The sequence below is a fragment of the Schistocerca cancellata genome, chromosome 5 (genome assembly GCF_023864275.1).
Source record: "Schistocerca cancellata isolate TAMUIC-IGC-003103 chromosome 5, iqSchCanc2.1, whole genome shotgun sequence".
NCBI classification, from domain to species: domain Eukaryota; kingdom Metazoa; phylum Arthropoda; class Insecta; order Orthoptera; family Acrididae; genus Schistocerca; species Schistocerca cancellata.
This window is the reverse complement of record NC_064630.1, coordinates 383,083,216-383,106,989: the sequence shown is the minus strand read 5'-3', so window position 1 is coordinate 383,106,989 and position 23,774 is coordinate 383,083,216. Positions and strand designations below refer to the sequence as shown.

Here is a 23,774-nt window from a genome sequence, read left to right as displayed (position 1 = left end):
TTTCATGTTGTTACCCAGAACTTCCGGCTTCCGCACGGAAAAACTGATCCGTCCAACACGTAGCTCGGAGCCCAAAAATAGCCACATTTTCCTCTTCCACATTTATGAAGACAGTCCCTGACGTTGAAAAAAATCTCCGTTGTAAAGAGAACGCTGTGTTCGTTAGGTAAATAACCAGTATCTTTAAATGACAGTGACGTGTTTTGTTGTTGATTACGAGCGATGAGTAATGAGGTGAGACTTGGTACAACTACTTATTCCATTTACCTCGAGAAGAATAATGGTCCAAAATAGCCATCTTCAAAAAGTGTCCCATCTAGAGAATCTTTAAATGGCCCAAACAGACGTAAGTCCGAGGGCACCAGGTCTGTACTATAGGCTCGTGGAGACAATGATATCTAACCCAGTTTCATGATGAGTTCTCAGATTCTCAGACTTGCGTGTGGGCCTGCATTGTCGTCCTGTAACACTTCCTTTTGATTTTTGTCACACAGAATATACCGGAAACGATTCTTCAGTTTGTTCACGGTTTTCACATAAGCATCTGAGTTAGTTGTTGACTCTTTTGGCAACACATCCACGAGAGCGACACCGTCACTATTCCATAATGCTGTCACATGACTTTGTCAGAAGGAGGCTACCTTGAAATTTTTTTGTTTCTTTTTGGTAGATGCGGGCTATGTCACCCTAGTGATGGCCTATTTGTTTCCGGATCAAAGCGATGCACCCGAGTCTCTTCACCTGTAACGAGCCATGACAGAAAGGCCTCTCCATTGGGCTCAAACGGCTCCACCATTACAGATGAAATAGCTTTCATTTCTTGTGGTCCGTTGTGAGCCTTCATGAGATCTACCTTAAGCATGCCTTTGAATATCCGAGAGTCTCAGTCATTGCAGACGCACTTCTTATGGTCGGCGACTCCTATAGAGCCCATCCATAGTCGAATTGTGAAGAGCCAATCTGTAAGAATAATGTCATCCGCGCGATTCACCATGCCGGGTAGGGTGGCTGTGATAGGGCATCCCGAACGTGGCCAATCATGGAGCTCCCTTTCTGCACTTACTGGCGCTTCAGCTCTCTGCATCGTAATCACACATTGTGTAAAAAAGTTTATGAATGTTCAGCACGGTTCCTTTTACACAATCAAGAACTTACCACAGTACGTTGCTTGTAAAGAGTGTCTTGCCTAGACGCCATTTTAATGGTTCATAATGGCTCTGCCATCTGTCGGAATTGTTCGAAACTTCGCACACGCGCAGAAAAAACAGCAAATTTGAAGCGTCTAAAAGGACGTTTACCTATATACCAGGCGTGAGAAAAGTAATGAGACTGACAACACGATCTGACAATGCTGTGTTTCTCTAATTGTGTGAACTTGTGTGTTCGCCCCTTCCAGATGCTCAGTCCGAGTTTCGGCTCCGTACAGCTATCAAGAGATTTTTGAGAGCGCCATCAGTGAAGTTACGTTTTTGTTGTGCGTTATGAAAACGGAACCAACGGAATTTACGTTATGCTATCAAGTCTGCTGTTAAGTTTGGGGAACCCGCGAATACGACCTTACGCGGTGGCCGAGCGGTTCTAGGCGCCTCAGTCCGGAACCGCGCGACTGCTACGATCGCAAGTTCGAATCCTGCCTCGGGCATGGATATGTGTGATGTCCTCAGGTTAGTTAGGTTTAAGTAGTTCTAAGTTCTAGGGTACTGATGACCTCAGATGTTAAGTCCCATAGTGCTCAGAGCCATTTGAACCACTTGAATATGACCTTAGAAAAGTTGTAACAGGTAATACTTCTTATCAAAACTACAAGTTTTTCGTTAGCACAAATTATTTTTGGAAGGCCGAGAACATGTCAAAAATGAACCTCACTCTGGGAGACCTTCAACTTCAAAATCCGACGGAAACGTCGAATGTGTGCATGCTTCTGTGAGATCAGACCGATTTTTAACAATAAGGATCATACGTGATCTGTTATACACTTTCATCATACATTACATTTTGACGAAAGATTTGAACATGCGAAAGGTTTGTGCCAAAATGATGCCGAGAAACCTCACAACTGAGCAGGACAATAGAAGAAACATGCGTGTTGATCTTGAGAGAAACGCCAGTGACCACGGATGGTTCAGTCGTGTGATTACAGGTGACGAATGCTGTATTTTTAAGTACGATGATGAGACAAAGCGGCAAAGTGAGGAGGAGCAAACCATAGAGCAAAACAATACTGATTTGCTATTTTGACAGTAGGAGCATCGTGCATACATAATTTGTTCGTCCAGGACAAATTGCCAACCAATTGTTTTAGAAAGATGTCATTGAAAGGCTCAGGAAAAAGGGGAATCGAGTGAGACCGGAGATTGCAGACAAGTGGATGCTGCATCATGATAACGCTCCATGTTACACGGCCACTTCCATCACGGAGTTTTCGACCTCCAAAGGCATTCCTGTTGTTCCACAGTCCCCCTGGTCACCTGATTTGAGTCCTTGTGATTTTTTTCTTTTAGTGAAATTGAAAAATGTCGTAAAAGGACTCTGAGAACATTCAAAAGAATGTGACCGATTTATTAAAGGCCCCACCAGTTGAAGCCTTTCAGCGCTGCTACGAAGTAGGAAACAACGATTCCGCTGGTGTATAGTTGCCAAAGAGAACTACTTTGAAGGGGACAATATTGTTGTTTAAAAAAAGTAAAAACTTTCGTAGAGAAAAAAATAAGTGTCATTACTTTTCTCATACTCTCTTGTATTAACTGCTTTAAAAAGATGTTGGGGCATTATGTATGGAACAGTTATCGCACTTCCGGCAGTAATATCCACATTTTAACGTACAGTCTACTCATGTAAGTACCTGCATAATATTATTTCAACCTAAAAGCACATTTTTTTCCGATTAGACACTCTCATATTCGGCAACAAGAAAAACAAATAGTAAAATTTGCGTTTGATTCGTTTAACAACATAATTAAAAGTTTAGTTTTTTTCAGTATCTTTCTCTCCTTTGTGTAGTCAAATAAAACTTCAGGGTTCCATAGCTACTAGTGTTACTAACATAATTTCACAACACTCCTGTTCATAAATATACCGGCCATGAGCTGTTGGCAGTTTCGGCAAATCACTTGTGAACCGTCTTGTATGTCCATTCTGTTTCCTTAGTGACAGGACATCCATTACTTGGCAGTAACTGTGGACAGGTTTCTGCATACATTGCCTGACGGACGTTAACAAATTTTTGTGCAGTACTTTCGAGAACAAGTGTAGCGTTAATCATTTCAGCTTTGCGCACTCTAATATTCGTCTGCTTTACTACCGAAATCCTTTGATAATATTCGTCATCTGTTTTTATTGCCTAAGCTTCGAGATAAAATGGCGAAGGGACGTAAACGGGAGAGAACCCGACGCGCAGTAACCGCCTTACACCTATGCAACACGCTACTCATAGCCGGCAGATGAGTTACATAACATTCTGATTTTAAGTAAACAGAATTTCTTGAAAGCGGACTTCCCTCGAACTTGCAGAAGAATGTTATGTCCCCACAGAATAATTTATTTGTCATCACACCTCTCAAATTTTCTTATTTAAATGAACTACTACTTCTTTCTTTGTTACCAGTTATTTCATATTAGCAGTGTTGCGATGTACATTCTCCTGCTCCCTTCATTATCTCAGCCTCTCGCACAATTTTTTATTCATTTAATTCAATTTTCGCCACTCATGTTTTTTTCTCCACATTTTTCGCCTTATCTTTCCTTAGTTCTTTCTCTTTCTGCGTAGATATACTAAATTAATAAGCTAGCAAGACAAAGCACCTCTTCAGAAATATTCTTGCATACGGAAGCGTAAAGAGAGTCAAGCGACCACCACCACCACCGTCGATAAAACTAATTTTAACAAGTTCATTGAGATGGCTATTTTTCGCGTCATCTGCGTATAAAGTGCAGTATTTTGTAGGAGAACGCCTTTCCCATGCTGCACGTTGTTTCTTATTTCATTTGTCCACCCACACGTGTTTCACCTTTTTAAGAAGGCATCCCCAGTGCCTAGGTTGAAATATTACATGGTTTTTTCGTTGTCACATATTGGTTATAGATTTAAAAACTGTTCATGGAAGTTTCTTGTAATAGAATCGAAAGGTACTTATAGGAAGCATCTAATTCATTGCTTGAAAATCATGCAGCTTTTCCTCATGTGGAAATCTGGTTGAAAGCCTCCAACTTTTCGGGAAGTCTGTGTGGTTTCGTAACATAACATTTCAGGTACCATTTTTACTGTCTAGAATGCCATTTGTTTCTGTAAGTGTCACCAGTTTAATAGGTTGTTGTTTTCACTTGTTTTTTATCGAATAGGTTGTTGTTTTCACTTGTTTTTTATCGAACAGTATGAGATGTAATTTTGTGCTTATGCGAGGGACATTCAATAAGTAATCCAACACATTTCATCTGAAAGCAGGTTGGTTTTATTCAGGATTACAATACACCATGATATTCCCCACTCTTACGCTGAAAAACTCTATTTTTTCTGTATAATTTCCGTTCAATGCAACGGCCTTACGCCACCTTATTTGGAGGGCCTGTATTCGCGCATGGTACCACTCTACAGATTAACGTCGGAGCCAACGTCTTACTGCATCAATAACATTGTTTCTTATTTTATTTGTCCACCCATACGTGTTTCACCTTTTTAGCAAGGCATCTCCAATGCATCGCGCGGAGTACATCTTTCATTGGGCCAAATGGAAGTCGGAAGGTGCGAGTTCCAGGCTGTAGGGTGAATGAGGAAGAACAGGCCATTGAAGTTTTATGAGCCCCTCTCGGCTGCACAAACTTGTGCGAGATCTTGCGTTTGCATTTCTGTGGCGACGAACACACTGAAGACATTTTTCAGTTTCCTGGCGGTAGCATAATACAGGTCAGAGTTTATCGTTGCACCATGAGGAAGGACACCAAACATAATAATCCATTCAGAGTTCCAGTAAATCCTAGCCTTGATTTCGTCGGCTGAGGATGTGGCTTTGAACGTTTTTCCCCGGAGGAGAGGTGGTGAGGTGCCACTCTATGGATTGCCGCTTCGTTTCCGGTTAGAAGTGATGAACCCATGTTTCATCGCCTGTGACGATATTCGAAAAAAAAATTGTCACGTTCAGCCTCAAAATGCGCAAGCAATTCCGCACAGATGATCCTTCGTTGCGCTTTATGGCCTTCCGTTAGGCGGCGAGGAATTCATCGGTCACGCACTCTCAGTAACCCAGCTGGCGGACGAGAGTGTCGCAACTCAACAAGACTTCAGTTGTGCAGCGAGATGCTTGCTTGTGATCCGTCGATCACTTCGGATGAGAGTGTCCGCACGCTCCAAAATTGTAGGAGTCACAGCTGTGTGCAGCTGACCGGCACGCGGGATATCGGACAGGCTTGCGCGACCTTGTTGCGATGATGACAGACGCCACGCCCAACGACTCACCGTGCTTTTGTTCACTGTCAGGTCTCAGTAGATATTCTGCAAGCGCCTATGAATATCTGCCATGTTCTGGTTTTTCCGACAAAAGAAGCTCAATGACTGCCTTGTTTAGAAAGCACCAAAGCACCTCCGTTACAGACGCCATTTTTGAAGCCACGTACAGCGTCGGCACCTATTGCAACTTCATGAAACCGTAGGGGCTAAAGCGGGGATATTATACGATGTCCCACAACAAATTCTGCATTTTTTCAACGGAACCTGGCCGAGAAAAAAGTTTGTTGCATTACTTACTGAGCTACTCCTCGTATAATCATATAGTGTAAACAGTGACTGCTTAGTCATAGTTACTTGGTCATTTCATAGCAGTTCCTTTTCTGCCTTTGTTTTTTATATGTAATAATGATCTTGTAATGTCAGCAGGAGTCTTTTATTATTTTCATTCTATTTTCACGTCTTTCTCTCTTGTGGTTGACTTGTGACTCACTTCTCTTAAATTTTTTGGAAAAGCACTTGTAACCTACTGCTCTTTGAGACTAATTTTGTTAAATTGATACGTATATTGCCAATTTTATGCAGCGATGTTATTATTCACGAATAATAGTTACGTAGATACTACCTCCGAGTCCAATTTAGGTCCCGGTGAAATCTCCTCCATTACATCTCTAATTAAACCCCACTCGTTCCCAATGCAACCCATTACCTTAAGGGGGACGTTCATGAAATTGACCCAAAACGTCACTTTTCAATTTTTTTATTCTTTCTTAGAACTCATGGACACTAATTTCCCAAACTTTCATTGATGAAATAGCATCCGAAGTGCCTGAAAAATAATTAAATGTGTAATACGATCTTCATGCCATGTCCACTTTTTGAAGCAACGCTTCAACACTAGCTCCGTGGATTACTTCCAAGCAAAGTTGCACAGTATACATCCAGAAGGCTGTGTGATACATACTCTATGGTTTTATACTTATAGATCATCTGTGACTTTGTTACGTTCCTTAGAATAGAAAACCTGATGCTTTTTTTTTATGAAGAAGCAATTCTTGTTTCGGTACATTTTCATTTGCTATAGTTGTAGAATTGCAATTTATGATACATTTATTTTACTTAATGATAGGAAAGTAGGGAGGATGAAGGTATTAGACAGGGCGAGCTCTAAGATAGGAAATTTTGCTCAAGACATTTTGAGAAAAATAGACCTGCAGAGCGCCTCTCTGCAGGTCAAAACTCAGACCTGGTAAAGAAAGGGGAAGAGGATACTGAGTACAAATCTGGGCCTTCTGAAGGGATGACATAAGAAAAAACGTGAGGTTCAACTTTAAATTGCATTTCCTGAAAATTATGTTTTTTTTTAAGTTTATGTACCATTTTCTCAAAATCTATGAAGACTAGAATTATGAAATTTTGTACACTTATTTTTACAAAACCAATAAACGTTGTCTCAAAAGTAAATTTTGTAATTCTGAGAGGAAGCTAATATATGGGGCAAAGTGCTTGGAATTTTGTACGAATATTATACTTACAGAACTATAATTTAAAAAATATTAAAATCCTCCTATTCGTTATATTGAAGCTTACTGTATGCAAAGAGATTGAACAGAGAAAACTTTGTAGAAATCTTTTAAATAGTTTCTGAGAAAAAGGTACATATATTATTCTTTTAAATAGTATTTTTAAATTTCATAAAAGCTAACAATATATAATTCATGAAAGTTAAATGCATATAATCCAAGGAACTTAATAGTAAATGTGTTAATTTCATGTAAAGTATAGTACAAAATTTCATTGTGGATCTGGTGCATCTTTTTTTACTGTGACATCTCCCTCGGTCTGACAAGCGGCCGTTGGAAATACGACTCACTCGGAAATTCTTATCGTGGATAAGGGTCGGATGTTGACAGATACACTGAAGAGCCAATGTAACTTGTGAACCTGCCTAATATCGTGCAGGGCCCCCGCGAGCACACACAAGTGCCGCAACTCGACGTGGCATGGACTCGACTAATGCCTGAAGTGGTACTGGAGGGAACTGATACCATGAATCCTGTAAGGCTGTCCTAAATCCATAAGAGTACGAGGGGATGGAGATCTCTTCTGAACAGCACGTTGCAAGGCATCCCAGATATGCTCAATAATGTTCATATGTGGAAAGTTCGGTGGCCAGCGAAAGTGTTCAAACTCAGAAGAGAATTTGTGGACGAACTCTGTAGCAATTCTGGACGTTTGGGTGTCGCATTGTCCTGCTGGAATTGTCCAAGTCCACCGGAATGCACAATGGACATGAATGGATGCAGGTGATCAGACAGAAAGCTTACATACGTGTCACCTGTCACAGTCCTATCTAGACTTATCAGAGGTTCCATACCACTCCAACTGCACACGCCGCACACCACTACAGAGCCTCCACCAGCTTGAACAGTCCCCTGCTGACGTGCAGGATCCATGGATTTATGAGGTTGTCTCCATACCGGTACACGTCCATCCGCTCGGTACAATTTGAAACGAGAGTTGTCCGACCATGCAACATGTTTCCAGTCATCAACAGTGCAATGTCGCTGCTGACGGACCCAGGCGAGGCGTAAAGCTTTGTTTTATGCTGTCATCAAGGGTACACGAATGGGCTTTCGGCTCCGAAAGCCCATATTGATGACGTTTCGTTGAATGGTTCGCACGCTGACACTTGTTGATGGCCAGCACTGAAATCCTTAGCAATTTGCGGAAGGGTTGCACTTCTGTGACGCTACATCTACATCTACATCTACATCTACATCCATACTCCACAAGCCACCTGACGGTGTATGGCGGAGGGTACCTTGAGTACCTCTATCGGTTCTCCCTTCTATTACAGTCTCGTATTGTTCGTGGAAAGAGGATTGTCGGTATGCCTCTGTGTGGGCTCTAATCTCTCTGATTTTATCCTCATGGTCTCTTCGCGAGATATACGTAGGAGGGAGCAATATACTGCTTGACTCTTCGGTGAAGGTATGTTCTCGCTGAACGACTCTCTTCAGTTGTCGTTGGTCCCGTCCTTGCAGGATCTTTTTCCGGCCGCAGCGATGTCGGAGATTTGATGTTTTACCGGATTCCTGATATTCACGGTACAACGGTCGTACGGGAAAATTCCCACTTCATCGCTATCTCGGAGATGCTGGTCCCATCGCTCGTGTGCCGACTATAACACCAAGTTCAAACTCACTTCAATCTTGATAACCTGCCATTGTAGGACCAGTAAGCGAATGAACAACTTCGCCATACACTTGTTTTATATAGGCGTTGCCGACCGCAGCGCCGTATTGTGCCTGCTTATATACCGGGAGATCAAAAAGTCAGTATAAATTTGAAAACTGAATAAATCACGGAATAATGTAGATAGAGAGGTACAAATTGACACACATGCTTGGAATAACATGGGGTATTATTAGAACCAAAAAATATAAACGTTCAAAAAAATGTCCGACAGATGGCGCTTCACCTGATCAGAATAGCAATAATTAGCATAACGAAGTAAGACAAAGCAAAGATCATGTTCTTTAGAGGAAATGCTCAATATGTCCACCATAATCCCTCAGCAATAGCTGTAGCCGAGGAATAATATTGTGAACAGCACTGACCGGAGTTATGGTGTGGCATTGGCGTCGGATGTTGTCTTTCAACATCCCTAGAGATGTCGGTCGATCACGATACACTTGCGACTTCAGGTAACCCCAAAGCCAATAATCGCACGGACCGAGGTCTGGGGACCTGGGAGGCCAAGCATGACGGAAGTGGCGGCTGAGCACACGATCATCACCAAACGACGCGCGCAAGAGATCTTTCACGCGTCTAGCAATACTTTTTTTTTCTAATAAAATCCCATGTCATTCCAAGCATGTGTGTCAATTTTTACCTCTCTATCTACATTATTCCGTGGTTTATTAAGTTTTCAAATTTATACTGACTTTTTGATCACCCGGTATGTCTGTATTTGAATACGTATGCCTAGAGCAGTTTCTTTGGCGCTTCAGTGTAAATGGCTCTGAGCACTATGGGACTTAACATCTGAGGTCATCAGTCCCCTAGAACTTAGAACTACTTAAACCTAACTAACCTAACGACATCACACACATCCATTCCCGAGGCAGGATCCTAACCTGCGACCGTAGCGGTCACGTGGTTCCAGACTGTAGCGCCTAGAACCGCTCGGCCACTGCGGCCGGACAGTGTAAATACCGTGTGTTTTACACGGAAGTGCCCCCTTAAATACTGTGACATCTCGCTCGGTCTGGCAAGCGGCCAATGGAAATACAACTCGCTCGGGAATTCTCATCGTGGATAAGGGGCGGGTGTTGACAGATAGATGTCAGTTGCTCAGACGTGAGAGAAGAGATCGGCGACGTTGTGCCGCTGAGATCAATTGAGGCAGCGTCATCGACGGCGCATTACAGAAGACGGAGGCAGCGCTGCATACGGAAGGAGAGGGGTCAAGTGTCCACGGGGGCCGCGTGTGATTGCCGGTCAGCGTCGGTATTTTTAGTGCGCCGGCACTCGTTCGTAGTGCGCGCTGCGGCGGCGGGGGCGGCGCGGGCGGCCGGCGATCAATGCGTGCCGCCGGCCGAGGCGCGAGCGCCGGCGTGGCGCGGCGGCGGCCGGGGCAGGGACCCGGCCAGTGGGGACGCGACAGGCCGGCATGCGGGCGTCGGGACGGCGCGGCCGCCGGTGAGCTGGGCGCCGCTGGGCTGGCGATGCGCGCCGCGCCCTGGCGCGCCTCCGTCGCCGCCGCTTCCTACCTGCTCGCCGTCACTCTCCGGTGTGTACACTGCGCACCCACCGCACCCGCCTCCGCGACGCACGCTACGCACTGCCGGCACCGCTCCCAGCTGCCACCGGTCACCGTCTGTCTCGCCTCCGTGTCTCCTGCCACATTCACATTCCTCAGTTCGAGCGCTACTAGTTGACGTAACCGCCGATAGCGACACACGTAGACACTAGGCTTGACTCAGTCTGGCGCTAGCCCGTCTCCAGGGGTTTTCGGGAGCCGTGCTGTCCGCAACAGTTCGATATGTGAGAAAGAACCCAAGAACCGTGCAGTGTAAAGTACTAGACTCTGCATCTACATATGAACGCAGTTCAAAAAACAGTCTTGGGGTGACAGATGACGCCGGGGGAAACAATTTTTGTATTGGAGACGAAATGTTCACTGACGCTTTCCGGCGCTTGTTAGAGTCATCAGTCTTCTCGCTGGTTTGTCCCAGTCCGCCACGAATTCCTCTCCTGTGCCAACCTTTTCATCTCACGAGTAGCACTTGCCCCATACGTCCTCAATTATTTGTTGACTATATTCTTCCTCTAGGCAACGGCCTTGCCGCAGTGGATACACCGGTTCCCGTGAGATCACCGAAGTTGAGCGCTGTCGGGCGTGGTCGGAACTTGGATGGGTGACCCTCCAGTCGCCATGTGCTGTTGCCATTTTTAGGGGTGCACTCAGCCCGTGATGCCAATTGAGGAGCTACTCGACCGAATAGTAGCGGCTCCGGTCAAAGAAAACCATCATAACGACCGGGAGAGCGGTGTGCTGACCACACGCTCCTCCTATCCACATCCTCAACCGAGGATGATACGGCGGTCGGATGGTCCCGATTGGCCACTTGCGGCCTGAAGACGGAGTGGTATATTCTTCCTCTACAGTTTTTACCCCCTTGTACCATGGAAATTATTCCCCCATCTCTTAAAAGATGTCCTACCATCCCATCCCTTCTTTTTCTTTCAGTGTTTTCCATATGTTCCTCTCCTCGCCGATTCTGTCGAGGACCTCCTAATTCCTTCCCAATCAGTCCATCTAATTTTCAACATTCTTCTGTAGCACCACATCTCAAATGTTTTGATTCTCTTGTGTTCCAGTTTACCACAGTCCATGTCTCGCTACCATACAATGCTGTGCTCCAAATGTACATTCACAGAAACTTCTTCCTCAAATTAAGACCTATGTTTGATACTAGCAGACTTCTCCTGGCTTGGAATGCCCTATTTGCCATTGCTAGACTCCTTTTGTGCCCTCCTTGCTCCGTATGTCCTGGGTAGCGGAATTCCTTAACTTCGTCTACTTCGTGATCCCCAATTCTGATGCTAAATTTCTCTCTGTTCTCATTTCCGTTACTTCTAATTACTTTCGTCTTTCTTCGATTCACTCTTAATCCACATTCCATACTCATTAGAATAACATTCAACAGGTCCTGTAATTCGTCTTCACTTTCACTGAGGACAGCAGTCTCATCAGCGTATCTCATCACTGATATCCTTTCATCATTAATTTTAATCCCACTCTTTAATCTTTCTTTTGTTTCCTTCACTGTTTCTTCGATTTACTGATTGAACAGTAGGAGCGAAAGACTACATCCCTGTCGTATACTCTTTATAATCTGAGCACTTCGTTCTTGGTCTTCCAGCCTTATTGTCTATCTTGGTTCTTGTACATACTGTATTACCAATCTTTCCCTACAACTTCTCACAATTTCGAACATCTTGCACCATTTTACAGTATCTATTTCTTTTTCCAGGTCGTCAAATCCAGTGAACGTGTCTTGATTTTTCTTCAATCTTGCTTCCATTATCAACCTCAACGTCAGAACCGCCTCTCCGGTGCCCTTACCTTTCCTACAGCAAAACTTATCATCATCATGTCTTCAATTTTGTTTTCGATTATTCTATATATTACTCCTGTCAGCTAAGCGTACTTTAATATTCGCCGGCCCTGGGACGACGAGATTAGACCGAACTAGCAGGTCTACTAACCACATATACCGCATAGTATCTATGCCAGTAAACTGACAGAGAGGCTTTCAACAAGGAAACCTCTAAGCAGACGAAGTTATTTTAGAAGCGAGTGAGGAACTTTAATTTTGCTGGACTACCCCCTTTTATACGATGCAAATGACTGGATAATAGGCCCCACGCAAGGCATACGCAAGCTGCAGAATTGCTACGCCCTGCCGTCTCTCAGGGACATAACCAGTACAAAAGGACGCCTGGTGCCCCCAATACGCGTCAGAGAACATTTTGCCTATAACAAAAATTGTTTCCCATGATGTGATCACCCCTAGACGTTTGATGCAAACACTTTGGAACACCCTGTATATCTGTTCACACCAAATCACTGTAGAGTGCATTGTACCGTTTATTATAGCTTCTGCCTATTCCATTCGCATATGGAGTGTGGGAAGAATAATTGCTCACAAAACTATGTGCGCACTGTAACAAGTCTAATCATATCTTCACAGTCCCTACAGATGTTATACGCAGGGGACACAGTATATTCCTAGATTCCTCCCATAACGCTGGGTCTTGACTCTTTTAAAGTAATCTTTCGTGGAACACTTCCCGTCTTTCTTCAAGCATCCGTCAGTTCAGGTGGTATATTCTTCCTCTACAGTTTTTACCCCCTTGTACCATGGAAATTATTCCCCCATCTCTTAAAAGATGTCCTACCATCCCATCCCTTCTTTTTCTTTCAGTGTTTTCCATATGTTCCTCTCCTCGCCGATTCTGTCGAGGACCTCCTAATTCCTTCCCAATCAGTCCATCTAATTTTCAACATTCTTCTGTAGCACCACATCTCAAATGTTTTGATTCTCTTGTGTTCCAGTTTACCACAGTCCATGTCTCGCTACCATACAATGCTGTGCTCCAAATGTACATTCACAGAAACTTCTTCCTCAAATTAAGACCTATGTTTGATACTAGCAGACTTCTCCTGGCTTGGAATGCCCTATTTGCCATTGCTAGACTCCTTTTGTGCCCTCCTTGCTCCGTATGTCCTGGGTAGCGGAATTCCTTAACTTCGTCTACTTCGTGATCCCCAATTCTGATGCTAAATTTCTCTCTGTTCTCATTTCCGTTACTTCTAATTACTTTCGTCTTTCTTCGATTCACTCTTAATCCACATTCCATACTCATTAGAATAACATTCAACAGGTCCTGTAATTCGTCTTCACTTTCACTGAGGACAGCAGTCTCATCAGCGTATCTCATCACTGATATCCTTTCATCATTAATTTTAATCCCACTCTTTAATCTTTCTTTTGTTTCCTTCACTGTTTCTTCGATTTACTGATTGAACAGTAGGAGCGAAAGACTACATCCCTGTCGTATACTCTTTATAATCTGAGCACTTCGTTCTTGGTCTTCCAGCCTTATTGTCTATCTTGGTTCTTGTACATACTGTATTACCAATCTTTCCCTACAACTTCTCACAATTTCGAACATCTTGCACCATTTTACAGTATCTATTTCTTTTTCCAGGTCGTCAAATCCAGTGAACGTGTCTTGATTTTTCTTCAATCTTGCTTCCATTATCAACCTCAACGTCAGAACCGCCTCTCCGGTGCCCTTACCTTTCCTACAGCAAAACTTATCATCATCATGTCTTCAATTTTGTTTTCGATTATTCTATATATTACTCCTGTCAGCTAAGCGTACTTTAATATTCGCCGGCCCTGGGACGACGAGATTAGACCGAACTAGCAGGTCTACTAACCACATATACCGCATAGTATCTATGCCAGTAAACTGACAGAGAGGCTTTCAACAAGGAAACCTCTAAGCAGACGAAGTTATTTTAGAAGCGAGTGAGGAACTTTAATTTTGCTGGACTACCCCCTTTTATACGATGCAAATGACTGGATAATAGGCCCCACGCAAGGCATACGCAAGCTGCAGAATTGCTACGCCCTGCCGTCTCTCAGGGACATAACCAGTACAAAAGGACGCCTGGTGCCCCCAATACGCGTCAGAGAACATTTTGCCTATAACAAAAATTGTTTCCCATGATGTGATCACCCCTAGACGTTTGATGCAAACACTTTGGAACACCCTGTATATCTGTTCACACCAAATCACTGTAGAGTGCATTGTACCGTTTATTATAGCTTCTGCCTATTCCATTCGCATATGGAGTGTGGGAAGAATAATTGCTCACAAAACTATGTGCGCACTGTAACAAGTCTAATCATATCTTCACAGTCCCTACAGATGTTATACGCAGGGGACACAGTATATTCCTAGATTCCTCCCATAACGCTGGGTCTTGACTCTTTTAAAGTAATCTTTCGTGGAACACTTCCCGTCTTTCTTCAAGCATCCGTCAGTTCAGGTTTTTCAGCATCTGCGCTACACTGGCCCATGGGTTAAACAACCTGTGACCATACGTGCTGCCCTGTTTTGTATACGCTCAGTATCCCCTTACAGATCTATGCTATTCGGGACCTACACTCTACACTTCAGCAGTATTCTAGAATGGGTCACCGAAGTACTTTATAAGCAATCTCCTTTGTAGACTGATTGCATTTTCTCAGTATTCTACTAATGAGTCGAAGCCTGCCACCTCCTTCACTTACTATTGAGACTGTATGACCATTCCATTTCATATCCATACAAACTGCTACAAACAGGTATATATATAGGGTGTTACAAAAAGGTACGGCCAAACTTTCAGGAAACATTCCTCACACACAAAGAAAGAAAATATGTTATGTGGACATGTGTCCAGAAGCGCATATATATATATATATATATATATGAGTTGACTGTTTCCACCTGTAGCTGATTGATATTTTAGTCATTGGATACTACATTCTTGGCTTTTATGTAGTGCAGAATTTCAAATTTATGAAAATTTAAAACCGGTTGCCAATCTTCGTACAACTACAAAATTGTATCAACATCTGTCTGAATATTTGTATACGGCTTTTTTCAGGCAGTACTTCATTATAGATAACAGAATCTTCTGCAAAAACTATCAAGGTGCTATTAAAATTGTCTGACAGGTCATTTATATAGTCATCTGCTGTGGCCGAGTGGTTCTAGGCGCTTCAGTTCGGGACGCAGGTTCGAATCCTGCCTCAGTCATGGATGTGCGTGATGTCCTTAGGTTAGTTAGGTTTAAGTAGTTCTAGGTGTATGATTACCTCATATGTTAAGTCCCATAGTCCTTAGAGCCATTTGAACCATCATTTATGTACAACATGAACAGCAAGGATAGCAAGACATTTTCCTGGAGCATGCCTAAAATTACTTCTACATCTGTTGATGGCTCTCCATACAAGTTAACATGCTGCGTCCTCCCTACCAAGAAATCTTCAGTCTAGTCAGAAATTATGCTCGATATTCCATTTGATCACAGTTTCATTAATAAACGAGCTAAATGATTTTTCAGAAGTCAAGAAATTCTGTATCTATCTGACTGCCTTGATTCATGGCTTTGAGTATGTCATTCGAGAAAGTGTGAGTTGGGCTTAGCATAAGCGACGTTTTCGGAATCCATGCTGATTGGCACTGAGAAGATCATTCTGTTCGAGATATCTCACTATTTTTGATCTCAGAATGCAAGATACTGCAACAGATGTATGTCAAAGATACTATATGGTAGTGTTGTGAATCACTTCTGATACCCTTTTTGTAGACGGATGTGATCTGTGCCTTCTTCCAACTGTTGGTTATTGTCTTTTGTTCGAAGGGTCTACGGTGTATTGTGGTTAAAAGAAGAACTAACACAGCCGTGACTTCTGTGTAGAATCTGATAGGGGTTCTTCGGGCCTTGGAGCTTTGCTCAGATGTAAGGTGAATACCAGGATTGTTTCTTTGAAAATGCACAGCCAGTTTTCGTCACCATCTTTCCGCGATTAGAATTTGTGCTCTGTCTCTTTTGCTCTCTTCGTTGGTTGAACGTTAAACCCCAATTTTCCTTCCTTTAGAGGATTCACACAGCGAAATCGGTGCTCGATGTGCTCCCACAGAAATAACATGAAGTCTTGATCGTGACCTTCCTACCATATTGTACCACTTCTGGCAGTGACGCGAGCCGCCGTTTAACTTGCTGTACTACTGTTTGCGCCACAGGGAAGATAAATATTGTACGGGGCTGTACGTCAACTCTGGAAATGGAATCATAATGGGTAATACGCGTGAGCACGTGAATCAATACCCTTCTCTAATAACTGTGTTGCCGACGGACCGTTAAACTCTTATCTTCCTTTCTTCGTGGATCAATGTCCCCTAAACAGTAACGCTACTCTCACCGCTGAATGTTCTTTTGACAGTGATTCCAGACTGTTTGTTCGTCGACAATTTTCGGCGTTAATGCCAGTATGAATCTGCCCTGTGTTGTAGAAACAAGAAAAGATCAGAAAACGCAGTCCGTTACCAGCCAGTAATCCAGTCCCAATAATGTCGAGGTAACTCAAATCGTATCAAATGGTTCAAATGGCTCTGAGCACTATGGGACCATCTGTGGTCATCAGTCCCCTAGAACTTAGAACTACTTAAACCTAACTAATCTAAGGACATCACACACATCCATGCCCGAGGCAGGATTCGAACCTGCGACCGTAGCGGTCACGCGGTTCCAGACTGAAGCGCCTAGAACCGTGCTCGCTGCGGACGACAGTTCTAGGAGACGCTCATCATAATGTGATTCGTCGGCATACATCGATAGCCTAGACAATCGTTATAATCGAACGAACGTATGTGAAATAGTCGTTCGTTACTCTAGAAGTGTTTTCACCCGCGCGTGAAGCGTAATGCAATGACCGCTCCACTTGCATCGGAAACGAGGGTCATACACGGTGCTAATCCCTATGGCGAGTTAATGGCCTTTGCTCCCATACGTTGTGCAGCCTGAGTGGGGTTCTTGTTACTTTCACAGTGTCGGACAAATTTCCCATTTCCGTATCATATGCAAATTTGAAAACAATAAAGATTCGAAATCGCACGGAAGAGATAACACGCAACTGATAGTCATCTAGTGTAGATGCGTCCCCTCCCTTCCCACTGTGAGTTAAGGTGCCGTTGCGGCATCAGCAACAACGCTGGACCACACAGAAGATTGCCAGAACAAATATTGAACGACCAAATAACTCGAACCGAACACAAACGGTTCACGAGCGTTACTCACGCTGTATCTGTGCAGCACTGCTTGCAGGAATGCTTTCTTGAGTTCTGGTCCAGGCATACCCTGTCGGGCGGTATTCATGGTAAGCAAAAGCTCAAGATATCAGTGATATAAAAGAGTCTTTCTTGCTGCGGGTCTACTGTCAATAAGGAAACGTAGCTGTAATGCAGACCGTTCAACTCGTGTTTAATGCTAACATGAAAACAAGGCATCACAACCCTTACGACAGGTTAAAAACATGAGACGCTGAGAGCTATGTCCAAGATCTCTGTCTTCTGGATGCATTTTTCTACCAACTGAGCTATACAAACACATCTCGCGAGCTACATAGGAGCTTAATTTTGTCGCTTCATAGGAAAAAGCTTTATTTTGGCAGCATATCACGACTGTTACTAGTACCACACCAGCTTTTGTGTTAGCTAAGCAACATTAGCGCTTCGGACAGTATGGTATAGCAGCAACATCTTTCACTCTGGAGTTCATGGTGCAAAGAACAAACTTCGGTGACATATTGGGACAGTGTACCGCTCCGGGGTTTGGCCTTGAATCTCCTACTTTCATAGGCAGCACTGTAGCAAATAAGAGGTATAAAACTTTGATCTGCTGATACTGCTCTCTGCTCTCACAGACCTCACTCCTGAGCTGACAGTTTCTTGTGACATAACCCATTTTAACGTCACGTACTTCTTTCCTGCTAAAGGCACGCGGTTCCTTCTCTTAGTAGTTTAGAGTAGCAGAAAGAAAGTAAATGAATGTAAAGAGTAGCTGGGATAAATGATGAGGGAGGGAAGAGACAGTGGTCTGTTTAAGGAAATATTCCGGCATACGTCCACAATTATCGATGGGAACAATGGAAATGGTAAATCAAAAACAGTGTAGGCAAGGTTTTTAATCCCATCTCTCTCCAATATGATTCCGTTTCTCAAAGCATTCATATCTGTAGATGCGTGCCGCTATAATTTAGGTGGTGGAAAATTGCACACGAATGAAAGGAGTTCCAGACCGACTCATGATTTTAAGTTGTCACTACCGTCCATAAAGTGAAGCTACTCACAAGACTGAAAATTTCCGTGCAAGATGAATTATTTTTATTGAGATCCTAGCAATTTAAGAGGGATCTTATCTTCCATTTGTTTATGACAAATGGCGCTATTTGCATCATACTTACAGCAGAACAATAGCTTGTCTACTACCAAATAAACACAAAAAGGCTGTGCTTATACCTACATCCAATCATAACTCTAAAGAGCCTACCTGCAATAAGATTATAAGCAGCGAATATTATTGTTTCATGAAGGAACTAACACAGTTTACATGTATCTGACGCTACCGTTGCACGTACGAAAAATACCATAAATTAAGAGTCTGCTACTTTATTTTAACTGAACATTTTTTCAACGATAATCAGATAAAGTTTTATGTCACACAACATATATGTTTTTGTTCGCCGTCACCATGCGAAAGACAAAATTATCGCTGGAACCAGTTACTGCGAGAGCACGCAAGCTTCTAAACACGTAAAATGCTTGCAGCAAACATCCACTACAGCACTCCCACGTGCCACTCGTGAGCTTGCTATTTAATTGTTCTGGTAATTGTGAAAATTTATGCTTTATTATCAGTCAGTCTTTTTCAGGCAGCTTCCAGCTTTCTCACAGCACTTTTCTTCACGTCTTTTCCCTATAAAATACCCCAAACGTATTTTTTCTGAAATATCTCCTAAGTCAATTTTTGTGTCTAGCACGTTCATTCAGTTGACGTAAGTTTTGTTCCGCTGCGTTTTTTTTATTTAAGCAGAATTATTAAGCTTCTTCAGCTTCTCCAAACGTTATGCTTTTAAACACGTTTTGCGGTCTTTCCTGCCGCTCCTCAGTTACTCCTGTCTCTCTTTTATTCGTATTTAACTGGCTAAGCAGGTGTGGATATGACGTGAATATCTTTTTTGTTTGTGTATATCGTTCATGATCCACCAATTTCTTTATTTCTAGTGTAACGTGGCATTTGTCCCTGTATCCCATCGCGTTGTCGCCAGTATTCCAAAGAACGGAGGATACTCAAGAGTTAAATGGTTGTAGATTCCGTCTTCAAAAGAGACTTCGAATTATATTAGTCCATACAGACGAGGAAGGGAGAACGAATCGATCGGGAATTTTTTGAACAAATGACCCTTGCCTCTACCTAGGGCAATTTAGAGAAAAAAGAAACCACGGAAAATCTAAACCTGTGTCGCTGAACGACGATTTAAATCAGTTTCTACCTAATAGGGAACCAGTACTTCAAGTATTGAAGCATCTCCAACAACATCAGTATTCAACACATATTATTACACATCGTACCGTCTACAGCTTTCTCTAAGCCAAAACGCACTCCTGTTAGGGAGAAACCGGGTTTAAATCTCTGTCCTGCCATCGTTATTTTAGTTTTCTGTGACCTCTCAACATTATTTATGGAGACATCCATGAAATGTTGGGAGAGAGGTCCAGCTAAATCTCACCAAATCTCATTTAAGTCCGCCTCGACAGCTGCGCGGTCAGCACGGCGGATTGCTAACCAAAGGGTCCTAGATTCGACTAGATGGCTTATAGGAGCGTCCCGAAAGCCAATTAAAAAAGATCTCATTTGAGGCGGGGATGGGGGCGGCATAGAAAATCTCACGTCAGCATTGTAATTCACAGACTATACGTTGTTATAACAGACAATATTAAAGCGCCCACCAACCTTTATGACCTCTCTGAATGGAACGCTTTACATGTGTGCATGTCCGGGATTCCCCAATATGAAGCAAGCGCCGCACATGTGTGAGATTTCATTCAGTGAGTTCACTACCGCGCTGGTCGAAATTACTACGTGTCAGTCAGCGGAAAAATGGAAATGAGCGGGGCAGGTCCGGCCGCCTTGGTGCAGGTCTTATTACAGTCGTCGCCACATTGGACAACTTGCGCGCCGGATGGGGATGAAAATGATGATGAAGATAACACAACACCCAGTCCCAGAGCGGAGAAAATCCCCGACCCAGCCGGGAATCGAACCCGGGCCCGTTAGGACGGCAGTCCGACACGCTGACCTCTTTTTTTCTTTCTTTTTCTTTGTTTTTCTTCATTTTGTTCGTTGTTGATCGATGTGTTTGGTCGTTGCGGACGTCACATGACATCCGTTAAAGTTCGTTTTGTTGATCCTTCCACTCAGGTTTTTATTGCAGAGGCCAGCCACCGCTCTGACCGAACACGCTGAGCTACCGTGCCGGCTCTACTCAGCTCTTGGGGCGGACATGTCAGTCAGTGAATCAGTCGTGATATTCTGCAACGCATTTAAAGACGATGTTATTGTGTTCAACTAACAATGCATATGTTTAGCGGCATGTCGACAAGTCGAAAACCAAGTGTGAGAAAGAATTTAATCTTATGTGAAGTTCACCAACAAGAATTCTCTTACTGATCATATAAATCAAAGTGATTGAAAAGCTGCGTAATCATATGGATCAAAGGAAGGTAAAAACAATGTTGTCTTCCATTTGCAAAGTACGTAAACGTGCAATGACGTTTAATGTGTTTAATATACGAGTACCAATAAAAGGTCAGTTTTTTAGGGATCCGTCAAAACAGTTAACACTATTTCTGTGGAGGCTCTTTGCCAGTCTGTCCTTGTCTGTCTATCTGCCCGTCCGAATACTACACAGGGTTGGCATGTTCAAAATAGTGTTAAAGATACTGCTCAGTACACTTTCTAAACGAAACATGGTTTTGTTAGAGTGTTTTAAACAATGATTAAAACAAACCGGAGTACGGGGTAAACCTCACGTGAGGGGGACAGGTAGAGGGTCCAACCACACCTCACGAAATCTCAACAACATGGAATGGAGGTCCAAATTTTAAACTTTCACTTAATTAATGAACGCCCATTACGACGAATTTCGGAGTTTTTATTTCGTTCCTCCATGCTTCTGAAACTCCGAAGGCGTTCTATCTCCATAACGATTTCGCTATCGACGGGACGTTAAAATCTTATCTATCTTCCATTCAAACCACTAACTGCAGAGGTAAGCGAGTTATTTCTAATTTTTTGATAATTTATTAAGCCTGATGTCACAACTACTCCTTGGATTCTGTATCTTAGACAAAACCAGTCAGAAACTGTAGATTGCCACTTTCCCCGTCGTTTCTTTCAATTCACTTCATTTTCTCACAGATTATAAACTCGACTGGCAGTATGAATCACTCCCCGTAGGTAGTTTGCTTGCAGTCGACAGCACCTGTCTTTTTTGTGTCCCAGCGCACTAAGGACTGATAATAGGCAAAGCGTATCGCTTCAGTAATGATCAATTAATTGGGTTAATTGCTAAAATCGCCATAGAAATGTTAACAGCCTCATTACATCATTTTTAATGCAGGGATCGGTACATCGTTATTTACTTGCGATAGTTCAGTTGAGAAGATTCTCAGACCAAATGTTAGAAGAAGAAGTAACGATGTCTTGGCTGAAAGGCCGAGACATGGTGGAATATTCTGGGCGGCGGGAAAATTTCAATAACCATCACACCTACAAGGAATACTTAAAAGGCAAATATTACACCGCAACTATGAAGACCGTTACACAATATTCTCGTCCGGGTCGCGTTACGACATACGTTAAGGTCTTGTCAAGGTCGAAATTCGGGAACACGAAGTTTGAGGGCGACGAACTTCTCGCAGCAGAAGCAAAAGGATCACGCAACTATCGGAGGTGGTTCCTACCCTCCTCTCGCATTTCATGTTACGCGGAGGTTGAATATTCTCATATTCCAGTGAAATGTATTACCTTATAGTGTTACTTATTTATTTCAACAGAACAATGTTTACACTCGGGGGTCAGCCCAGAGTCAAATGGTTCAAATGGCTCTGAGCACTATGGGACTTCACTTCTAAGGTCATCAGTCCCCTAGAACTTAGATCTACTTAAACCTAACTAACCTAAGGACATCACACACATTCATGCCCGAGGCAGGATTCGAACCTGCGACCGTAGGGGTTGCGCGGCTCCAGATGTAGCGCCTAGAACCGCTCGGCCACCGAGGCCGGCAGCCCAGAGTCCACCTGTGCGTGTGTGATAAGGCATTTATACTCGTAGATCATACTGGCTTCAACCTACACAAATATCTACAGTCCTAGATACAGGTGTACGGGGCTTAATCTACACAGGCTCAGAAATTAATACTCTGTGTTCAGCTGTCACATCCGTACAACGCATGAAACTTGTTAATGCATTGTCTCGCTCGCACTTTTGTAAAGAATTCGCCAGGGAATAACTGATATGAAATTTTTATCGGAGACTGAATATTATCAGTTCCATTGATTAACTAATCTCTTATAATTATGCGTAGTATGAGGGTAAAAATGTTATTCAAAGCCTCAAGTTTGCGTCCTTGATTATATTGATTCTTTTGTGTGTATCAAAGGAGGTGGCGTCTGGACATCCAGATTTAGATTTTCCATAGTTTTCCTCTAAGCAGTTGAACCGAACGGCGACACAGTTTTTTTGAAAATGCAACGGCTGGTTTCCTGCGTCACCATTATCGAATCCGAACATGTGCTCAGTTGGTAATGATAGCATCGTCGATGGGACGTTAAACGCTTATCTTTCTTTGCCCCTTCCTTCATCATTTCTCAGAGAAGAATACGCCGTTTACTACGAAATACTATTGAAACCATCGACTGATTTGACTTGTTAATCCCGCTTTTCACATTTAAGACTCCAATCATCACATAGCCAGTCGTATAAGAATACATATTCAAGCCCTCGGGCCTCGCTTGCAACTTTTTAAAGCCACAGTCTTATGCAGCGAATGATTTTAGGGCATGGAATCAGAAATCACAAACGAAATTCACAATATTCTGGAAATCACTCAAAGGTGTATTAGGGACTTCCCATAATTCGTTATACAGACAGGATCAAAAGGAAATTACTGAACAGTAGTAGATGAAACGGTCTGTGACTCAAGTTAATAATCCAGGGGACAAATTCAGTTTTTTGAAAGAAATAAAAGCAAACATAACCTTTTTCCCCAAAACTGTTAATTTCTCTCTAAAAATGTACATCAAATAGGTGATTAAGTTTTTTATACTCGAAGATGTTATTCCTTCCCAGATTTAATAGAGGATGTTGAAACAGTATGAAAAAAAAAGTGTACAAGTAAACTTGTATAAGTGGAGTGAATAGTTTAAATCGGGTAGAACAATTATCACCGACGTTCATCGCATCGGACCAACGGTTGAAGCCTGCCCGTGTTCGTATTTCTTCTCAGTCCAAGCAAGCGTTTTACCAGAAGGTAATTCCTTTCTACTTGACCAAAAGAAAGGATCGATTGATGGACGCATGCTGTGGGATCAAGGAACTGTCAATCTGGTAATGGAAGGAGGTATTTTCAAAAAA

At 42.9% G+C, this 23,774-nt stretch overlaps 1 protein-coding gene and 1 pseudogene across 1 annotated transcript in view; both read left to right on the top strand.

The window, feature by feature from the left end:
• The window catches only part of LOC126188555 (titin homolog), a 277,467-nt gene that overhangs the window by 210,060 nt on the left and 43,633 nt on the right, over nt 1–23,774 (top strand). The window lies entirely within an intron of this gene.
• Nucleotides 10,778–10,894, top strand: LOC126189367 (5S ribosomal RNA; annotated as a pseudogene).